Here is a 20,342-nt window from a genome sequence, read left to right on the forward strand (position 1 = left end):
TCCTGTTGGAACAATAGAGCATTCTGCCCGCCGTCATTTGACAGCGGGCGGGTGTTAAGTGGTTAATCATTAATCGGTAATGATTAAGCACAAGATGTTTGTGTGAAACGCGTCTACGTGACCTTGTGTTGGTGTCTTTGGTGTTATCACTTTGAACAATAAAAGGCAATCAGAATTCCTGGATGTGCAGCCATTTCTTTTCTTACAGGTTTCCCACAGAGGCGGGGCTAGCACATTCCACCTCAGGTTATCATCATACACCTGGAGCAGCGGCCCCTTTTCTTTGATAGAAGGAAGGGGGAAATTCGGAAAAAAAAAAAAAATCCTGTAATTTTTCCCAACGTTGTCCCATATATGTTCTTCAAAATATAATTGGCAAAGCCTTCTGACTGCAAGGATATTGCAGAAATATGATTTTCACACAACATAGCAATATGGTAGCATGAATCCATAGTCAATCGCAGGTTGTAGCAGATATTTGTAGATCGATCTATTTATAGCAACTAGCAAATGAGAACATTTGTCATTGGACACAAGAGAAACTTCAAAGACCTGTTTTGTATATTTCTGAGGAGTAAGAAGAAGAGGAGGGGTGTTTATTGGTTGGTTATTGATGATAACTGCTAGTGAAAACAAAGGGACCGCTAGCTCATTTATTCTCTTATAACGCTATTGCTATAGCAGCCACTGTTTTTTATTATATACATAACTTTTACTTTACTACTACATAACCATCACTGAGTGCTCTCAGTATTTAAATATGGGGTGAAAATGAATCAACATTATAACCCAAGACAGTTAAATATATTGTTTCAATAACAACATGTTTTTGAACAATTTTGCTCTCCAGAAAGTTATGCAGATTTGCATGAATATTTAATCATCTGTTCATTTACAAAAGTGATTTTAATACACACAGTATGCACATTTGCTTCTCGTAGATTATTCATGATAAAACACAGAAGCTGAGAGACATCAAGTCTATGGTAAGAAATTACTGAAAGCCGTGAGTGATGTAATCAGTGATAAAAAAACAAAAACCATTTGTAAGAGTTTTTCGTGAAAATGAGCATTGCTGAGGTCAAGCTACAGTCTGCTTAAAGGGACACTGTCACCTTGTCCATGGAATTGAAAAGACCACTGATCCCCTTATACTCCAGCACTTCTTCACTGCGCCCTTCTCTTTCTATGCCAGCAAGTCTGCCTGACACTCTCTCTGTTATGGTGAGCATGTGGCATTCTCCTCTCTGATGGTGCTTAAAGTGGAGTTTCCATTCCAATTTTTTTTTTCATTATTGTGCTCATTAGACCTAAAAAATAACATTTTTACTCATCTGGAAATGCCTGTTGCTATGCGGTCCCATGAAATCTGCCTTTGGAATCACCTAGGATTCTGACATCATCTCCCACTAATGCTCCTGGGAAATGTTTGTCATCATTTCCCAGGATGCAGTGCGCTACCCAATTATCACTCCCCATCCAAGACTTCCAGGAAGTAAGTGCTTGTGGGCTTCACAATGCCCACAAGCAAAATGACAACGGTGTGGACTATGTTTTTTGAATAACTATGCGGAGCGATGGCGGATTGTAAAATAGTAAGTGACCGGATTTATATTATAAAATGATGAAAGGACATACATTTAAAAAATGCTAATTGTGGTTGAAACCCCGCTTTAAGCCTAGCAGCCAATCATTAGGCCCAAGCACTGTCATATGATCAAGGGAGTCATTACTTTCCCCTAACACTGTTTATTTCAATGTCAGCTGCGAGAGGATAGAGCGGTGATGGAGGGCATACAAGTTGGTTATAGTGCAGTAGGGGACCATTTTCAGAAGCATTTTCACGTTGTTCTACATGGGCAAGGTAACAATGCCTCCTTAACCACTTAAGACCCAGACCAATATGCAGGTAAAGAACCTGGCCCCTTTTTGCGATTCGGCACTGCGTCGCTTTAACTGACAATTGCGCGGTTGTGCGACGTGGCTCCCAAACAAACTTGGCATCCTTTTTTTTCTCCCACAAATAGAGCTTTCTTTTGGTGATATTTGATCACCTCTGCGGTTTTTATTCTTTGCGCTATAAACAAAAAGAGCGACAATTTAAAAAAAATACAGTATTTTTTACCTTTTGCTATAATAAATATCCCCAAAAAATACATTAAAAAAAGGCTTAGGTAAAATTTTTGGTAAAAAAATCGCAATAAGCGTTTATTGATTGGTTTGCGCAAAATGTATAGTGTTTACAAAGTAGGGGATAGTTTTATGGCATTTTTATTAATATTTTTTTTTTACTACTAATGGCGGCGATCAGCGATTTTTTTCGTGACTGCGACATTATGGCGGACACATCGGACACTTTTGACACATTTTTTGAACCATTGTCATTTTCACCACAAAAAGTGCTTTAAAAATGCACTGATTACTGTGAAAATGTCACTGGCAGTGAAGGGGTTAACCAGGAGGGGGCGCTGTAGGGGTTAAGTGTGTACTAAGGGAGTGTTCTTACTGTGGGGGGCGTGGCTGTGCGTGTGACATCACTGATTGTCGTTCCCTAACACAGGGAACAGACAATCACCGACAGCCACACTAGGAAGAACAGGGAAGGTTTGTTTACACTCTCCCCGTTCTTCCTCTCTGTGACCCGATCGCGGGACACCGGTGGCGATCGGGTCCGCGGGTCCCGCGGGCATGGTCACGGAGGACAGGACCGAATCGCGAGCACGCAGCCGGCGACGTGCTCGTGACCCACGCCTGGGAACCTTAAGGGGACGTACCTGTACGTCCATGTGCCCAGCCGTGCCATTCTGCCGAAGTAAATAGTCCTGCGGCGGTCCTTAACCGGTTAACCACTTGACCTTCGGAAGGGTTTGCACCTTCATGACCAAGGCATTTTTTGCTATTCAGCACTGTGCAACTTTAACTGCCAATCGCGCTGTCATGCAGCACTGTACGCAAATGAAATGTATATAATTTTTTCACACAAATAGAGCTTTCTTTTGGTGTTTTTTTTTACCTTTAATTATATAAACAAAAAAAGACCATATATAAGAAATATATTTTCCACTTTCTGTTAAAAAACAAACCAAATAAATATTCTTCATAAATTTATGCCAAACTGTATTCTGCTACTTGTTTTTGGTAAAAAGACATCCCAATAAGTGTATATTAATTGGTTTATGTGAAAATGCCGTCTACAAACTATGGTATATATACTAGGATTTACGCAGCTATACATGTTATACTGTGATGGTGGTGATCAGCGATTCGTAGCGTGAATGTGAAAGGGTGGTGGGCAATCTGGCAATAGCAGACACTATTTGGGAGGGTCACAGATGTCATAGTGACACTAAAACAGTGATTAGTGATAATACTGTACACTGACACTGTACTAATGACACTGGCTGGGAAGGGGTTAACATCTAGGCGCAATCAAGTGGTTAACCACTTGTGACCCGCCGCTGTCATTATACAGGTCGGCACGTTCCCGCAAATTGCATAGGTGTACGTTGTCTCCTTGAAGGAGCCGTAGCAAGCACACGCATTTGTCCGCCACAATGTCGCAGTCCTACTAGTAAAAAAAATAAATAATGAAATGTATGCCCGATTTTGGAGACGCTATACCGTTTGCACAAACCAATCAATATACGCTTATTGCGATTCTTTACCAAAAATATGTAGAAGAATACATATCGGCCTAAACTGCGGAAGAACTTTTATTTTTATTTTTTTGGGGGGGGGGGGGGGATATTTATTTATTATAGCACAAAGTAAAAAATATTTTTTTTTTTTCAAAATTGTTGCTCTTTTTTTGTTTATAGTGCAAAAAAATAAAAACCGCAGAGGTGATCAAATAGCACTAAAAGAATACTCTATTTCTAGGGGAAAAAGACATTGATTTTGTTTTGGTACAGCGTAATACGACCGCGCAATTGTCAGTTAAAACAATGCAGTGCCGTAACGCAAAAGAAAAAACTTGGTTATTAAGGGGGAAAATCTTTCGGTCTGTAAGTAGTTAACTGTGTGTCTAACAAGCGTAATGTGTCCTGCTTTTAGATTCTGATCTGGCTAATTTTTTTCGACCTGTAAACACAGAACTCTATCTGCGATTGGACACAGCTGTTAAGCTGATTTCAGCGAAAACCATTGGCTGAAATATGCTGCCAAACTCGTGCTGTATCCAAACCTTGAATCCGGAAGACGGGCGGCGTTGTACAGGTACGTTGCCTGGCCTACCTGTGTCACACACTTGCAGTCAACCTACTGTGGGCGGGTGGCAAGAAGTTTTTCTTTCTTCGTAAAAGCGGATCTAAACTCTGATTCTTACCTATCCTTCAATGGTCTGACGTTCCACCCCAGCGCCAGTATCTTCCCAACTGTTCCTGGGTCCCAGGCAGTCTTCAATGGCTGTCACAAAATGATTGATCCCGTCACACGGCAGGTTTTGTGTCAGAATGTAAACTGAGCTGCTCTTGCACAGCTAAAGGCTCATACACACAGTCAGACATCCAACAAAATTTCCCTTGGATTTTTTTCCTAATTGATTTGTCCAGCCACACCCATAGCATACACACAGATTTTTCTGCAAACTTTTCTAAAACTTTCCTAACATCACGTGTTTTTTTGCTATTTTCTGCTCTTTACCGCCACCCTTTGGTTAACTTCTGCTATTGTTTGTTGCTTTTAACATTGGTTCATGTTTTTTTCATGGTTTAACATGGTTCTGAGCATGCATATTTGCACTTTGTCCAAAAGTTGGTTGGATTGCTGTACACACAGTCAGACAAGGCACCATCGGACTTTTGTTGCCGAAAAGTTGGTCCGTTTGCAGACCCAACTTTTTGTTGGATGAAACCCGAAAAAGTTGGTCCGATGGAGCGTACACACGGTCAGACAAATTGGAAAACTTGCAGATTTTGAAGTTGGTTGGCAAAAAGTGTGATCGTGTGTATGGGGCTTTAGAGTACATTCCAAATAAGACAGTGAGCAACCAGGTAAGTATCTTTTATCGCAGAAGCCTGCCTACTTGTAGTTTTTTAAAGAGGGACATAAGAGCTAGGTTCACTCAAGACTGGAATTTTAGCGTTCCAAGTGTGCTGACTTGTAATATAACATGTTGACTTCTTATATGTTTCTGGGAGTTATTGACAAGATATCCCCACCTGAATATCCAGTTTCCCATCTTTGGTCATTAAAAGGCATAGTAATAAGGATACCATGTGTAGTAATATGAGTAATATGACTGAACCGTAGTGACGCCATGTTGAGAGAGCTACTGTATAAGTTCATATGAGATTAATTTATTGTAATCTGCTAGTTAAAGCTAGTTCATGCTATGACAGTTTTCTGAAAGGTTTTCTGCAAAACACACAAGAATATACCATGCATAACGATTGCTTGTGTAGCGCTACCCCCAGAGGAGCCGCTGGTTTGATTTGGGATCGGCATATTTAAGTTACCTCTGTGATGTGTCTAGGGGTGACGGCAGTGAGAGCAATGATGGAATGTCCAAACAGTTGACTGACGTTTTTAATGCTTTTATTATTCCTGGTCAACACGACCAACAGTCAACTTAAGGTAGACAGCATAGGTTGGTGAAAGAAGAACAACTTCACAGATTCAGGCCTTGGATAAAGAAAGCAGTTCTGCCTCCAATAGTTATACTTTCTCACGTCGCCACTCCAGCCGGAGTGGGGAAAGTGCCCCTGGACAGACCTCTCTCACAGGCCTGGCAGCCAGAGTGCCACTTAAACTTCTGGGAAAGGAACTAGTCTTGGCCACAGACTTGGCTCTAATAGGATTTTAAGGTTTAAAGATGAGACCTCTGCCACGGGCCTAGTATAAGGTTTAAAGATGAGACCTCTGCCACAGGCCTAGTATAAGATTTAAAGATAGTAGAGTGAATCCTCCCAGTATATACTTTTTAGGGTCACCGACCGACAGTTTGCCGCTTACAACCTGTCACTGTCCGGTCACCCAGATCCCCGATGGTTCATTCAAGCCCTGTAGGATCACCTGCCTCCGGGTTCTCCTCAGACCAATCCCCCACCGAACAGCACCCAGCTTGGGATCTTCTTAATAGAGATGGGGGACCCAGTAAGTCACTGGGGCCCCTTTGTAGCATCAGTTGCTCCGGGCCTTAGGAGCCCACAGCCAGGAACTCCGCGTAGCACGTGCACCCCGGCCTGGTAGGCCATAATGCCCGGGGCCTGTGATGTGCGCACACCCTAAAGGTGGGTGCCTCACCTGGAACCAGGAACCCGCGGAAAATAACCCCAAACCACGGCCTCCGCCACAGAAATACCCCTCCCCAGCATGCACAGCGAGGTCCAACTCCTCTCATTGGCTGCTGGGAAGAAGTGGCTCCACCTGGATCCCTCCGGCGCCATCTGCCGTCCAGAGATGAAACCGTATTTCTGGACGCACAGACTGACCCACAGGACAATCCAGGATTGGCGACAACCAAATTTAACAAATCAACGAATGAGAGCAGGGAACTCTCTCATTCCCCACTAAATTTAGTATAGCACCTGTACTGATAAGTACACAGGCGCTACACTTGCATAGACACTTTTTGCACCTGCGGTGTACTGTCTGAAACTACTTCCTGTTTAATAAGATACAAGAAAGGCATGACTGATGCCTCGTACACACGACCGTTTTTCATGATTTTTCATGATTAGATTGGTCGTGAAAACTGATCATGTGTATGCTCCATAGCAGTTTTCTCAACGAGAAAACTGCTCGCAAAAAACTTAGAACCTGCTCTATTTTTTCCCCGTAGTTTTTCCCATCGTTCTTTTTCTCGTCGTGAAAACCGCTTGTGTGTATGCTTTTCCGAGGGGAAAAAAATTTGCATGCTCAGAATCAAGAATGAGATGGGAACACATTTGTCACGCTGTAATGCCGCGTACACACGACCGTTTTTCGGGTTGTAAAAAATTATGTTTTTAATGGTCTAGAAAAAACTAAGTTTTTTTCAACCCGATGATTAAAACGGCCTAGCCTACACACGATCGTGAAAAAAATGCTCTAGCAAAGCGCGGTGATGTACAACACGTACGATGGCACTATAAAGGGGAATTTCCATGTGGACGGCGCCACACTTGGGGCTGCTTTTGCTGATTTCGTGTTAGTAAAAGTTTGGTGAGAGACGATTCACACTTTTCAGTCTGTTACAGCGTGAAAAAAATGCGCATGCTCAGAAGCAAGTTATGAGACGGGAGCGCTCGTTCTGGTAAAACTAGCGTTCGTAATGGAGATAGCACACGAGCATTTTTTACAACGTTAAAAACGACAACGTTAAAAACTTTGTGAAAAATTAGAGCATGTTCGAAATTTTTAATGAACAATTTTTTACATAGTAAAAAAATGCTCTGGAGCCCACACACGGTCTTTTTTAATGACATTAAAAAAAACGTAATTTTTTACAACCCGAAAAACGGTCGTGTGTACGTGGCATTACAGACGGAAAAGCACAAAGACTGAAAAGCACGAATCGTCTGTCACCAAACTTTTACTAACATGAGGATCAGCAAAAGTAGCCCAAAGGGTGGCGCCATTTGAATGGAACTTCCCCTTTATAGTGCGGTTGTACGTGTTGTCGTACATGCTTTACTTCACTGCGCTTTGCTCGAGCGTTTTTTTTCATGAACGTGTGCATGCAAGGCAGGCTTGAGAGGAACCACGACGAATCACATCGAGAAAAACTTTGATTTTTGCATGACAGGAAAAACGGTCATGTGTACGCGCCAATAGACTCAGACAGCCCGGTGGTCATGCTTTAAATGACCCATGGCAGCCATGTTTAAGGGGTTTATCATTTTGACTACTAATGATATGTAATGATATGAAATGTACACCTCTCTATTAACCACTCCCTTTTGTAATACTGTGATTGGTTGGTGATGGTCTTATAACTTGTATTCCCTCCCCAAATTAAACCAGACAACTTTTGGTCACAGACACTGCTTCATCTTTCTTTGTGTCCACCAATAAGCTGTCTCTTCAGTACTGAGAGGGTCTTGTGAGTGTGGTAATTGCTGCGATTATAACTAGCTGGTCTTTGTCAGGTATATGGAAATACCGTTTGTATTCCCTTCACCATGCTCCCCATTTTATTAGAATAACCAAACCACTAAGGATTACAGCTGGAAGAGTGACATCATGAGAAGTTTAGGAGACACAAACTACTGTTGGGAAATCATTCTATACCACAACACCATGTGATATACAAATCCACACGATAATCTAATTTAATAATGACCTTTGAGGGCCTGGGAAAATAATTATCTTCCAATAGTGACCTTTTATAGCTTACAATCCCAGTCAATAAGTGTTTTGTTTGCCAAACATATTTTTTAATAATGCCAGTTTTATAAAGCAATGTATAGTCTAAACACACTCACTGCTCTGTAAGATTATTAAGCCATATAAATAACGCCAATAGCACATTAATGCATTAATGTGAACCTGTTTATGCAAAATAAGAGGTTCGCAAAAATGACAAAATCCCTTTAGTTGTCTTTTAAATCTTTCCCACTCCCCCTGAGCGGGAATGGGAGCTCAGGCAAGTTATGTTTAATGGGGGTCAGTGGCTCTGAAGATACACTGTGGGCCAGATTCAGATACAAGATACGACGACGTATCTCCTGATACGCCGTCGTATCTCTGAGTGCGGGAGGTTGTATCTATGCGCCTGATTCAGAGAATCAGTTACGCATAGATATCCCTAAGATCCGACTGGTGTAAGTGTCTTACACTGTCGTATCTTAGAAAAACGATTATAGTTGCGCTAATATGTGAAAAAGTTGAAAATTGAAGATTGATAATCAATATAAATAAAACCAAGCCAAAATAGTCCAAAGTAACAAAGTCCCCAGATGGCTTGGAATATATTGGTGATAACAATAAAGATGCTGTGAAGCCAAAAACGTATCCGCCAACAGTGAAGAGATTAATAAAATTGTGCGCTTACCAGAAGGCAAGCATAATAGGCTTGCGGCTGAACCCCAACCAGGGTCTTTACAATAGAACCACCAACGACTTCAGGGATAAAGATCCTCCAGATGTAGCAAAGATGTAATGGGATTCCAAAAAGAAAGACTCACATAGTGATGTACCGTAATTAATGGACATAAATCAAGTAAAGCACATTGGAAAAAAGGAGAACCACCACCAATAGGGAGCACCACACAAAATGCGCGCTTACCAGACCGATAAGCTTTGATCGCTTGCGGCTGAACCCCAGCCAGGGCCTTTGTATCGAACTAGCTCCAACCTTGTAACCTCAGGGCTCTCCCAATATCCACAGCAATGGAAATACCATCGAGAAAAATATAGAAACCACAATAGTAATGTACCGTAAAAAACTGATGAATTTAATAAAAAAGTTGCACTTACAAAAACGACATTCAAGACAGTCTGTATAAAAGTTGAGCCGGCCGGCTTTCACGAACGCCCGTCCACATGGACCATAACGCGACACGTCAGAGCGTCTCCTTGCCCAACGTACGTTTCGTCAAATAATGACGTAGTCTGGGGAACTTTTATACAGACTGTCTTGAATGTCGTTTTTGTAAGTGCAACTTTTTTATTAAATTCATCAGTTTTTTACGGTACATCACTATTGTAGTTTCTATATTTTTATCGATGGTATTTCCATTGCTGTGGATATTGGGAGAGCCCTGAGGTTACAAGGTTGGAGCTAGTTCGATACAAAGGCCCTGGCTGGGGTTCAGCCGCAAGCGATCAAAGCTTATCGGTCTGGTAAGCACGCATTTTGTGTGGTGCTCCCTATCGGTGGTGGTTCTCCTTTTTTCCAATGTGCTTTACTTGATTTATGTCCATTAATTACGGTACATCACTATGTGAGTCTTTCTTTTTGGAATCCCATTACATCTTTGCTACGTCTGGAGGATCTTTATCCCTGAAGTCGTTGGTGGTTCTATTGTAAAGACCCTGGCTGGGGTTCAGCCGCAAGCCTATTATGCTTGCCTTCTGGTAAGCGCACAATTTTATTAATCTCTTCACTGTTGGCGTATACGTTTTTGGCTTCACAGCATCTTTATTGTTATCACCAATATATTCCAAGCCATCTGGGGACTTTGTTACTTTGGACTATTTTGGCTTGGTTTTATTTATATTGATTATCAATCTTCAATTTTCAACTTTTTCACATATTAGCGCAACTATAATCGTTTTTCTATGTAATTTTGTGTGTATATCACTTTTTTGTTGCAGCTCACTTTTACTTTTATTATTTTTTTCACATTATTTAGCGCGGTATAACCTCTTGTCTATACTGTCGTATCTTAGGCTGCATAATCACGCTGGCCGCTAGGTGGCGCTTCCGTATAGTTACGCGAGAAATATGCTAACGAGGTATTTACGCCGATTCAGAAACGTACGTCCCGCGGGCGCATTTTTTTACGTGATTTATGTTAGGCTTTTTTCAGCGTATAGTTACCCCTGCTATATGAGGCGTAGCTAATGTTAAAGCAGAGTTCCAACCACAATTAGCATTTTTTAAATGTATGTCCTTTCATCCTGCGTTTTTATAATATAAATCTGGTCACTTACTATTTTACAATCCGCCGCCGATCCGCATAGATATTAAAAAAAGATAGTTTACAAAACTATATCTACACCGTTGTCACTTTGCTTGTGGGCATTGTGAAGCCTACAGGCACTTACTTCCTGGAAGTCTTGGATGGGGAGTGATAATTGGACAGCGCACTGCATCCTGGGAAATGATGACACACATTTCCCAGGAGCATTAGAGGGAGATGATGTCAGAATCCTAGGTGGTTTCAAAGGCAGATTTCGTGGGACCGCATAGCAACAGGCATTTCCAGATGAGTAAAAAAAAAAATCTTTTTTTTTTCTTTTTTAGTCGTAAGCTACAGTTTAAAGCAAAATTGTTTTTTTGATGGAACCTCCACTTTAAGTATGGCCGTCGTTCCTGCGCCGAGTTTTGAAATTTTACGTCGTTTGCGTAAGTCGTACGCAAATAGGGCTTTACGTCATTCACGTTCACGTCAAATCCAATACGTCCTTGCGGCGAACTTTAGAGCAATGCACACTGGGATATTTTACGGACAAGCGCATACGCGGTTCAAAAAAAATGTCAAAAACGCGGGGTCAAGTAAAATTTAAATTAAACACGCCCCCAATTTTCCCATTTGAATTAGGCGGGCTTACGCCACCACACATACGTTACGCCGCCGTAACTAAGGGCGCAAGTTCTTTCTGAATACAGAACTTGCGCCCAAAGTTACAGCAGCGTAACGTATCGGAGATACGTTACGCCCGCAGAAAGATGCGCGCATCTTTCTGAATCTAGCCCAGTCACTTTTCTCTTGCATAGGTAAGATGTCTCTATAAGATTTTTTTTATAATCATTTACTCAAAACTAGTATTTTAATTTCCTAGATGCTCTGAAACATTGAGGTTGATTTACTAAATGCAAATATATGGTTCACTTTGCAAGGGAAGTTACATTTTGCTAGGAAATTTTCACCGGAGATTACAGTAGCTCCATTAACTTCCATCATACAATGAATGGCAATCAAAAATACATTTCCAGGCTCCAACATGGCAGCGTACATGTGGTAATAGTCCCACCTACTTCTGTCCGCAGGACCAGTGAAAAGCTTTAAAGTGTTGACAGCCACAAACTGGCCAATTCCCTTTTTGATCTCACGGTACATACAGCCAGTGTGAAGAGTAGAAACCCTTACCCGCCACCATGGGTAGTTTTCTGAACAGATTCAGACTCTCCTGTAGCACAGTCCCTGACCTTTGAATGCTAAAGACTCTGATAAGCCATGGAATGCCTTCTTTTGATCTTTTATGGTGAAAGATCTGGTGCTAATTAGCCTCACATACAGCAGCACAGCCAGGGCTATTTTCTTTACAAGTACAGTACTCTCCTTGTTTGTAGCCTGCCTTCCAAGAAGTAAGTGGATCCATGGAGCTGCGGTGCTGCATTGTCAAGACAAGTATGTTTCCTAATTTGTATTAATTTATCTGTGAATGTCCTCAATGTAGTGCATTACATCTCCTCTTGGATGGCCCATGGCAACACTATGGGGGTTATTTACTAAAGACAAATCTGAGTGCAATTGGAAGTGCAGTTGCTGTAGATACAGGGGGGACATGCAAGGAAAATAAAAAAACAGCATTTTAACTTGCACATGATTGGATAATAAAATCAGCAGAGCTTTCCCTCATTTCAGATCTACCCCGCATGTTTACAGCCACTGCACTTCCAAGTGCACTTTCAATGCAATTTCAAGTGCACTTTCAAGTGTTCTAATGTGAATTATAATGGCCATTGTGGAAGGAAAAGCTAAGTATCTGCATTCAAGTGTGTGGTATACAGGTCTTTTTTTCAGGGGGAACTTGGGGGAACTCAGTTCCACCACCCTTGGCTCAGACCCTTTGGTGCCTGCTCACCACAATCACTTGTAAACACAGAAGACTGGTTTCTGTATTTACAAGTGACAGCTCTGCACTCTGTGTGTAACCCCCCTGAACTCTGCACTCTGTATGTAATGCAATCCTGGTATTTAATGCCCCTTTAAGACCCTTCTACTGTTTGTGAAATCTGAACGGGGCCGTGGTTGAGTTCCTGCACCTATTTTCTGAGAAAAAAAAGCTCTGGTGGTATATAATGCTGAACATGCAAAGTGGATGGATCCTACATGGGGGCCATCTTGGAGTTGGGCAGAACATCCCAGGAGCCACACTGAAAATGGGTCAAGTGAGAAGATTGCCAGGAGTTGGAGGTAGGCAGAAGAGTGGAGGAGCATGGATTTAAAGAGCCAATGGAATACAGATAGGGCATTTACAGGCTAGTTGACATGTGCAATTTGTTTCGGTCCGAATGCAAATTTGGACACATTTTTGGTTATTTTGGGTTATTCGGAGATTCAGATACATCCGAATCTCTGACTAAAATAGTAACAAGTTTCATTGAAATCTGTTCAAATTTGTTTAGCTTATCAGTTTTCTAATAAATTCCAACTTTTCAGAACAATTAGAATTTGGATCAGTCGAAAGAGACAGATTCAAATTCGGTGTGAAGAAATAGCTGGTTGTTAAGCAAAGGGCAAGGAGGCCAGCCACCGTGTCCTTAACAACCATGAGTCATCAACTGTCAATGGGCTTCCCCACTGACAATTGAATATAAAGATAGAGAATGCCGGCATTACCTGGCAACAGAAAAATGTAAAAATAATGGCGTGGGGTCCCCCCAAATAATCCATACCAGACCCTTATACGAGCATGCATTCTGGCAGGTCAGGAAAGGGGGGGTAAGCAAGCACCCCACCTCTTGAACCATACTGGGCCACATGCCCTCAACATGTGGGGGTGGGTACCTGTTGTGAGGGCATGTGGCCTGGTATGGCTCAGAAGGGGGGGCTCGTTCACCCCCCCCTTTCCTGACCTGTCAGGCTACATGCTCGGATAAGTGTCTGGTATGGATTTGGGGGAGGTGAGTTTTTTCTTTTAATTTTGGCATGGGGTTCCCCTTATAATCCATACCAGACCCGACGAGCCTGGTATGGGACCCTACGCCATTTTAAAAAAAATTCTATTGCCAGCATTCTTTATCTTTACAATAATCTGTCAGTGGGGAAGCCCGCTGACAGATGATGACTCATGGTTGTTATGGACACGGGTGACCGGCTTCCCAGCCCGCTGCTTAAAGCGGTTCTCCACCCTAAAGTGGAGTCCCGCTGATCGGAACCCTCCCCCCTCTGGTGTCACATTTGACACCTTTCAGGGGGAGGGGGGTGCAGATACCTGTCTAAAGACAGGTATTTGCACCCACTTCCGGCCCGGCATTCACGGGCAAAAGACGGGCATTCCGTCACATCCCGTCGCCCCCCCGTTGTGTGCCGGGAACACTCGGCTCCCAGCACACAGTGGGAGCCAATCGGCGGGCGCGGCGCGACTCGCGCATGCGCCGTAGGGAACCGGGCAGTGCCGCAGCGCTTCACTTCCTGGTTCCCTCAGCGTGGATGGCGGGGGGAGCAGCAGAGAGACGAGCGATCGCTTGTCCTCTGCTGCGATCGGCGCTGGACTCCAGGACAGGTAAGTGTCCTAATATTAAAAGTCAGCAGCTGTAGTATTTGTAGCTGCTGGCTTTTAATATTATTTTCCCATGGCACATCCGCTTTAACAACCAGCTATTTCTTCACACAATTTTTTTTTCAGTCATTTTTTATTTATTTTGCACATAATAAAAAACCCAGTGGTGATTAAATACCACTAAAATAAAGCTTTATTTGTGTGAAAACAGATCACGATCACCCATCCAATCCCGGGCAAGGGGGAGTTTCTATACGCGCGGGAACACTACAGCTATTCAAATGAAAGCTGTGATGTTCCCGCACAGCGTTTAACCCATGCGGCGGCTTGCGATGCGGCGGCTTTCGATGCGGCGGCTTTCGATGCGGCGGCACGATGCAGCGGCAGGGGGGGGGGAAGTATTCTATTTAGGTATCGGGGGTATTTGCGGGAGTACTCGTACTCGCGCAAATACCCCCGATACCTAAATAGAATACTTCCCGCCCCCCTGCCGCTGCATCGTGCCGCCGCATCGAAAGCCGCCGCATCGAAAGCTGCCGCATCGCAAGCCGCCGCATGGGTTAAACGCCGTGCGGGAAGATTACAGCTTTCATTTGAATAGCTGTAGTGTTCCCGCGCGTATAGAAACTCCCCCTTGCCCGGGATTGGATGGGTGATCGTGATCTGTCCAATCCCGAGCAAGGGGGAGTGTCTATACGCGCGGGCAAAACAGCTATTCAAATGAATGCTGTGATTTTATCCATGCGGCGGCTTTCGGCGGCAAAGGTATGGGGGAAATGGCTGGAGGGACATTGCTAGAGGGACATGGCTAGAGGGACATGGCTAGAGGGACATGGCTAGAGGGACAAGGCTAGAGGGACAAGGCTAGAGGGACATTGCTAGAGGGACATTGCTAGAGGGACATGGCTGGAGGGACATGGCTGGAGGGACATTGCTAGAGGGACATTGCTAGAGGGACATGGCTGGAGGGACATGGCTGGAGCGACATGGCTGGAGGGACATGGCTGCATATGTGAGGGACATGGCTAGAGGGACATGGCTGCATATGTGAGGGACATGGCTAGAGGGACATGGCTGCATATGTGAGGGACATGGCTAGAGGGACATTGCTGCATATGTGAGGGACATGGCTAGAGGGACATTGCTGCATATGTGAGGGACATGGCTAGAGGGACATGGCTGCATATGTGAGGGACATGGCTAGAGGGACATGGCTGCATATGTGAGGGACATGGCTAGAGGGACATGGCTGCATATGTGAGGGACATGGCTAGAGGGACATGGCTGCATATGTGAGGGACATGGCTGCATATGTGAGGGACATGGCTAGAGGGACATGGCTGCATATGTGAGGGACATGGCTAGAGGGACATGGCTGCATATGTGAGGGACATGGCTAGAGGGACATGGCCGCATATGTGAGGGACATGGCTAGAGGGACATGGCTGCATATGTGAGGGATATGGCTAGGGGGACATGGCTGCATATGTGGGGGACATGGCTAGAGGGACATGGCTGCATATGTGAGGGACATGGCTAGGGGGACATGGCTGCATATGTGGGGGACATGGCTGGGGGGACATGGCTGCATATGTGGGGGACATGGCTGCATTTGGGGACACATTTAAAAAAAGTATCGGTATTCGGTATCGTCGACTACTTGAAAAACAAGTATCGGTACTTGTACTCGGTCCTAAAAAAGTGGTATCGGGACAACCCTAATATCTATGGATCTCTTTAGCCAAACACAATACTTCAGTGCAGTAATTATTGCAGGGAAGGCCCTATTCCATGCAACAGGCTTCCTGTAATTTGACTTAAAGAGGAAGTAAACCCTGATGGGGTTTACTTCCTCTATGTCGCCCTGCAAAGGTAAAGCATAATGGACTACTATGCATCGCATAGTAGCCCATTATGTAACACTTACCTGCAGGAGAAGCCCGCAATGTCACCGTCTTCTCCAGGGGAAAGCGAGCATCCATTCTTCACCCCTGTTCTTCCGGCGGCCGCAAACTCCGGTTCTGTAACTGACCGGAGTCACGTGACGTCACTCCCACGTATGCGCGCGGGAGCCCCCTTTAACGGCCTGACCCTTTCAAGACAGCACATGCGCCATTGAAGGTGTCACTCGGGAAAATTGCAAATATATCCGACACCAGGTAGGTCTCCGAGATATTGCAAGCACCTACAGGTAAGCCTTATGCCGCATACACACCATCACTTTATGTGATGAAAAAAAACGACACTTTCTGTGAAGTAAAAAATGACGTTTTTGAAACTTCAATTTTCAAAGACGAAGTTGCCTACACACCATCGTTTTTCTCACAATGTTCTAGCAAAGTGAGGTTACGTTCCACCACGTTTTACCATTGAAGTAGCTTCTGGGCATGCGTGGATGAAAAAACGTCTTACAAAACGACGTTTTTTGCTACACACGGTCAATTTCTGTGAAGTAAAAAGTGCACTTTTGAAAAACGACACATAAAATTGAAGCATGCTTCAATTTTTTTTGGTCGTTTTTTACAAGACATAAAACGACGTTTTCCCCCACACACAGTCAATTAAAGTGACGTTTTTAAAAACGTCATTTTTTTTCATCACATAAAGTGATGGTGTGTACGGGGCATTAGGCCCCGTACACACGATAGAATCCATCCGCTGAAAAATCCCAGCAAATGGGTTTCAGCGGATAGATCCTATGGTGTGTACACGCCAGCGGATCTGTTTCCGCTTTTTTTTTTCTCCCCTGGGATGGATTCCAGCAGATCGAATATTTGCTGACATGCCAAAAAATCCATCTGCTGGAATCCATCCCAACGGATGGATCCGCTGGTCTGTATAGACTCACCGGATCCATCCGTCCGAAGGGATCCCCCGCATGCGTCGTAATGATTTGACGCATGCGTGGAATTCCTTATATGACAGCGTCGCACACGTTGCCGCGTCATAATCGCGGCGATGGCGCGACACGTCATCGCCAGAGGATTTCGGCGCGGATTTCAATGCGATGGTGAGTACACTCCATCGCATTAAAATCTGCTGAAATCCTCGAGAGGATTTATCCGCGGAAACGGTCCGCTGGACCGTATCCGCGGATAAATCCTCCCGTGTGTATGGGGCCTTAATCTAGGCTTACCTGTAGGTGTAAGTTCTCTGAAAGGGTTTACAACCACTTTAAAAGATCTGTGTACCCTTCTGATATTGGCAGTAGGCCAAATACAGAAGGAAGTGATAAGGATTCTGGGATAAAGGTTTAAGGAGTAAATACTAAGTCTAAGTTTATAAGGAGGAGAAATTAGAATTGTCAGCACTTGTCACAAATAAAAACATGACTTTCTTTAGTTTGAAAATAGAAGGGTAATGTTAGCTTCATTTAATTACTTAGTGACTTGTATAGCAATATCCTATGTTATCAATTTGGAACAAAACTACAGTTTTCCTTCAGACACTAAAGATATTTACAATTGAACGGCTTACAAGACGACAAAAGGCCAAGACGATCAAATGTTTTATATGTGTTGTGAGATGAAGAGGCGCAAATCTGTTTTGATGCCCACACTTGAGACGTAAAGAAAAAAAAGATGAATCGTCGCATTCCGCTTTCTTGACTACACATATAATGGCTGTAGTGTGTTTTAATACAATCTTGACAAACAAATGACATTTTACAAGCTGAGTGTTTTCTGTCCATGGTTTTGTAAGACACATTGTGTACATCGCGGTGAATGTACCAGCCATTTCCATTTTTTATTTCCTCGTTAGTTTGTTCTCTTCAATTTCCAGCTGTTTCGTTTAAATCTCCAAAAACTCCATCACAAGGGAGTTCTGTGTAATTGCCCATAATATGCAGTGCATTATCCATTTCAGGAACCATACTAAAAGACAGCCGTAATAAAGGGTTTTCTGAAGGCAGTCTGGTTTACACTAATGGTTCTAACAGGAAGGAAATGCAATTTGAAAAAAGCCAATGCATATGTTTTATTGTTGAATATACTGTTTGATTTAATTATTAACTGTCAGTGATGGAAAGGCAGAACCTGCTCACTTCATACTGAAAAGGGTGCTCTTTGCTCTGAATTAGAGTGTCAATAGAAAAAAAAAAAAAAATATATATATATATATATATATATATATATATATATATATATATATATATATATATATATATATATATATATATATAAAATTAATTTGTATATATTCATTTTTTTTACCTTTTTTTCAAATATTTTAGCTCCTATAGCAATATTTTTCCTTAAGCCTATTGGTTTTCTTGATGCAAATATGTGTAGGATTAAGTGTAAGCATTTAAAATGAAATATTTAAATGCAAATAGGAGACATATCTTACTTGCCCGGGGTTCTGTTATTTATACAGCCATAGCTGTAGTGCTCAGGGCTGCACATCTCGTAACTGTCTGGTTGGTAATTTAGTGTTCTATGAAAGTCAGTTACTGGGTCTCAGAATGTACAGGTCAGGTGTTCCTAACTCCACCCACTATGGACTTCTTTCAAAGAGATAGGAAGATTGCAAAGGAATATGCGACAACAGGCTGCATGCATCTCCAAAAGCATCTCCAAAAGAGAACCTTACTAATGTTTAACAGGCATGTTTGGTTCTTTCAGTAATGTTCAACATTGACAATTTTATAATTTCTAGTGTCATGTCTCTATGTTGTTTATACTCTATCATGCAGGGCTGTCTTAATGAGAGGGCACACCTGGGCACTGCCCAGGGGCCCCACCTGCATGGGGGCCCCTGCACTTTCCCCAAAGCAGCTGGTCCTTGAGCCTACGCTGCCCCGAAATTGGGGGCCCCATGATGGCACTGAGAGTGATAGATACACAGGGGAGGCAGTCTGCCTCCTATCTACTTGATGTCTGTTTACCTGCACTGTCATCATTGTAGGAGCCCCAGAGCATTTCTTTGCCCAGGGGCCCATGATGCTATTAAGATGGCCCTGCTATCATGTTAGACTGTTTCTTACTGGAATTGCCAGCAAGCTCTGCAAACACTCTGTCCTGAGAGCACTTATTTATTTGAAAATTAAAGTTTTATAGAAATAATGAAAAAAAATTATATAAAAAAAAATAGTTTATAATTTTGTCAGAAAAAAGTAACATAAAATGGCCATTGTAGATTACCTTTAGCCGGGGTTCTCACTAGTGCGATCTCAGACATCGCATATGATTCGCACCCGCACCGCAGGTGCCGATTACATGCGATGTCTGAGCAATGTGAGTTCAGCCATACAGCTGAACTTGCATTGGATTCGCAAGAAAAAGGTGCACATACTTTTTTTTCTGCCGCACTGGATTCAGATTGCATGGGTGTTCTCACCCATTCGATTCAATTCCTGTCCGAATCCATAGTTCTCACTGCGATCTGTGAACCGATCTGAGATTCACAAAATGCAGTGTGGACTGCCTGCAGGAGAGATGCGATGCAGGAACCGGCGCTGGAATTGCGCGGTTTCCTGCATCGCGCAAGTGTAAACCTAGTCTCAAGCCTCGTACACACGACCAAGGAACTCGACGGGCGAAACACATCGTTTTCCTCGTCAGGTTCCTTGTCAGGCCGTCGAGGAACTCGACAAGGCACGTTTCTCCATTCCCGTCGAGGAAATAGAGAACTTGCTCTCTTTTTGGCTTGTCGAGTTTCTCGACAGTTTCCTCGACGAAAATGTACACACGACCGGTTTCCTCGGCAAAAAAATATCTCCCAGCAAGTTTCTTGCTGGTTTTTGCCGAGAAACTCGGTCGTGTGTACGAGGCCTCAGGCTTTGTTCACACCTGAGCGATTTGGCAAAATGCGGAACGAATTTGCGATGCCATTATTTCTTAGTGGCTCACCAAACGCAGTGCAATTTTGCCGCAATTGTCGAGCGACAAAACACATTACCATCGAGGCAAAAATTTCAGACGCAAACGCTCCAAAGACCCCTTTCACACTGGGCGGTTTGCAGGCAATATTGCGCTAAAAATAGTGCCTGCAAACCCACCTGAAACAGCGGCTGCTGTTTCTCCAGTGTGAAAGCGCCGAGGGCTTTCACACAGGAGCAGTGCGCTAGCAGGACCGCTCCAAAAGTCCTGCTAGCCGCATCTTTGGAACGGTGAAGGAGCGGAGTGTTTACCGCTCCTCCACCGCTCCTTCCCATTGAAAGCAATGGGAAACCGCGGCTATACCGCCGGCAATGCGCCTCTGCAGAGGCGCATTGCTGGCGATATGAACCCTTTTTCGGCCGC

Source organism: Rana temporaria, chromosome 7, assembly GCF_905171775.1.
Source record: "Rana temporaria chromosome 7, aRanTem1.1, whole genome shotgun sequence".
Taxonomy (NCBI): Eukaryota; Metazoa; Chordata; class Amphibia; order Anura; family Ranidae; genus Rana; species Rana temporaria.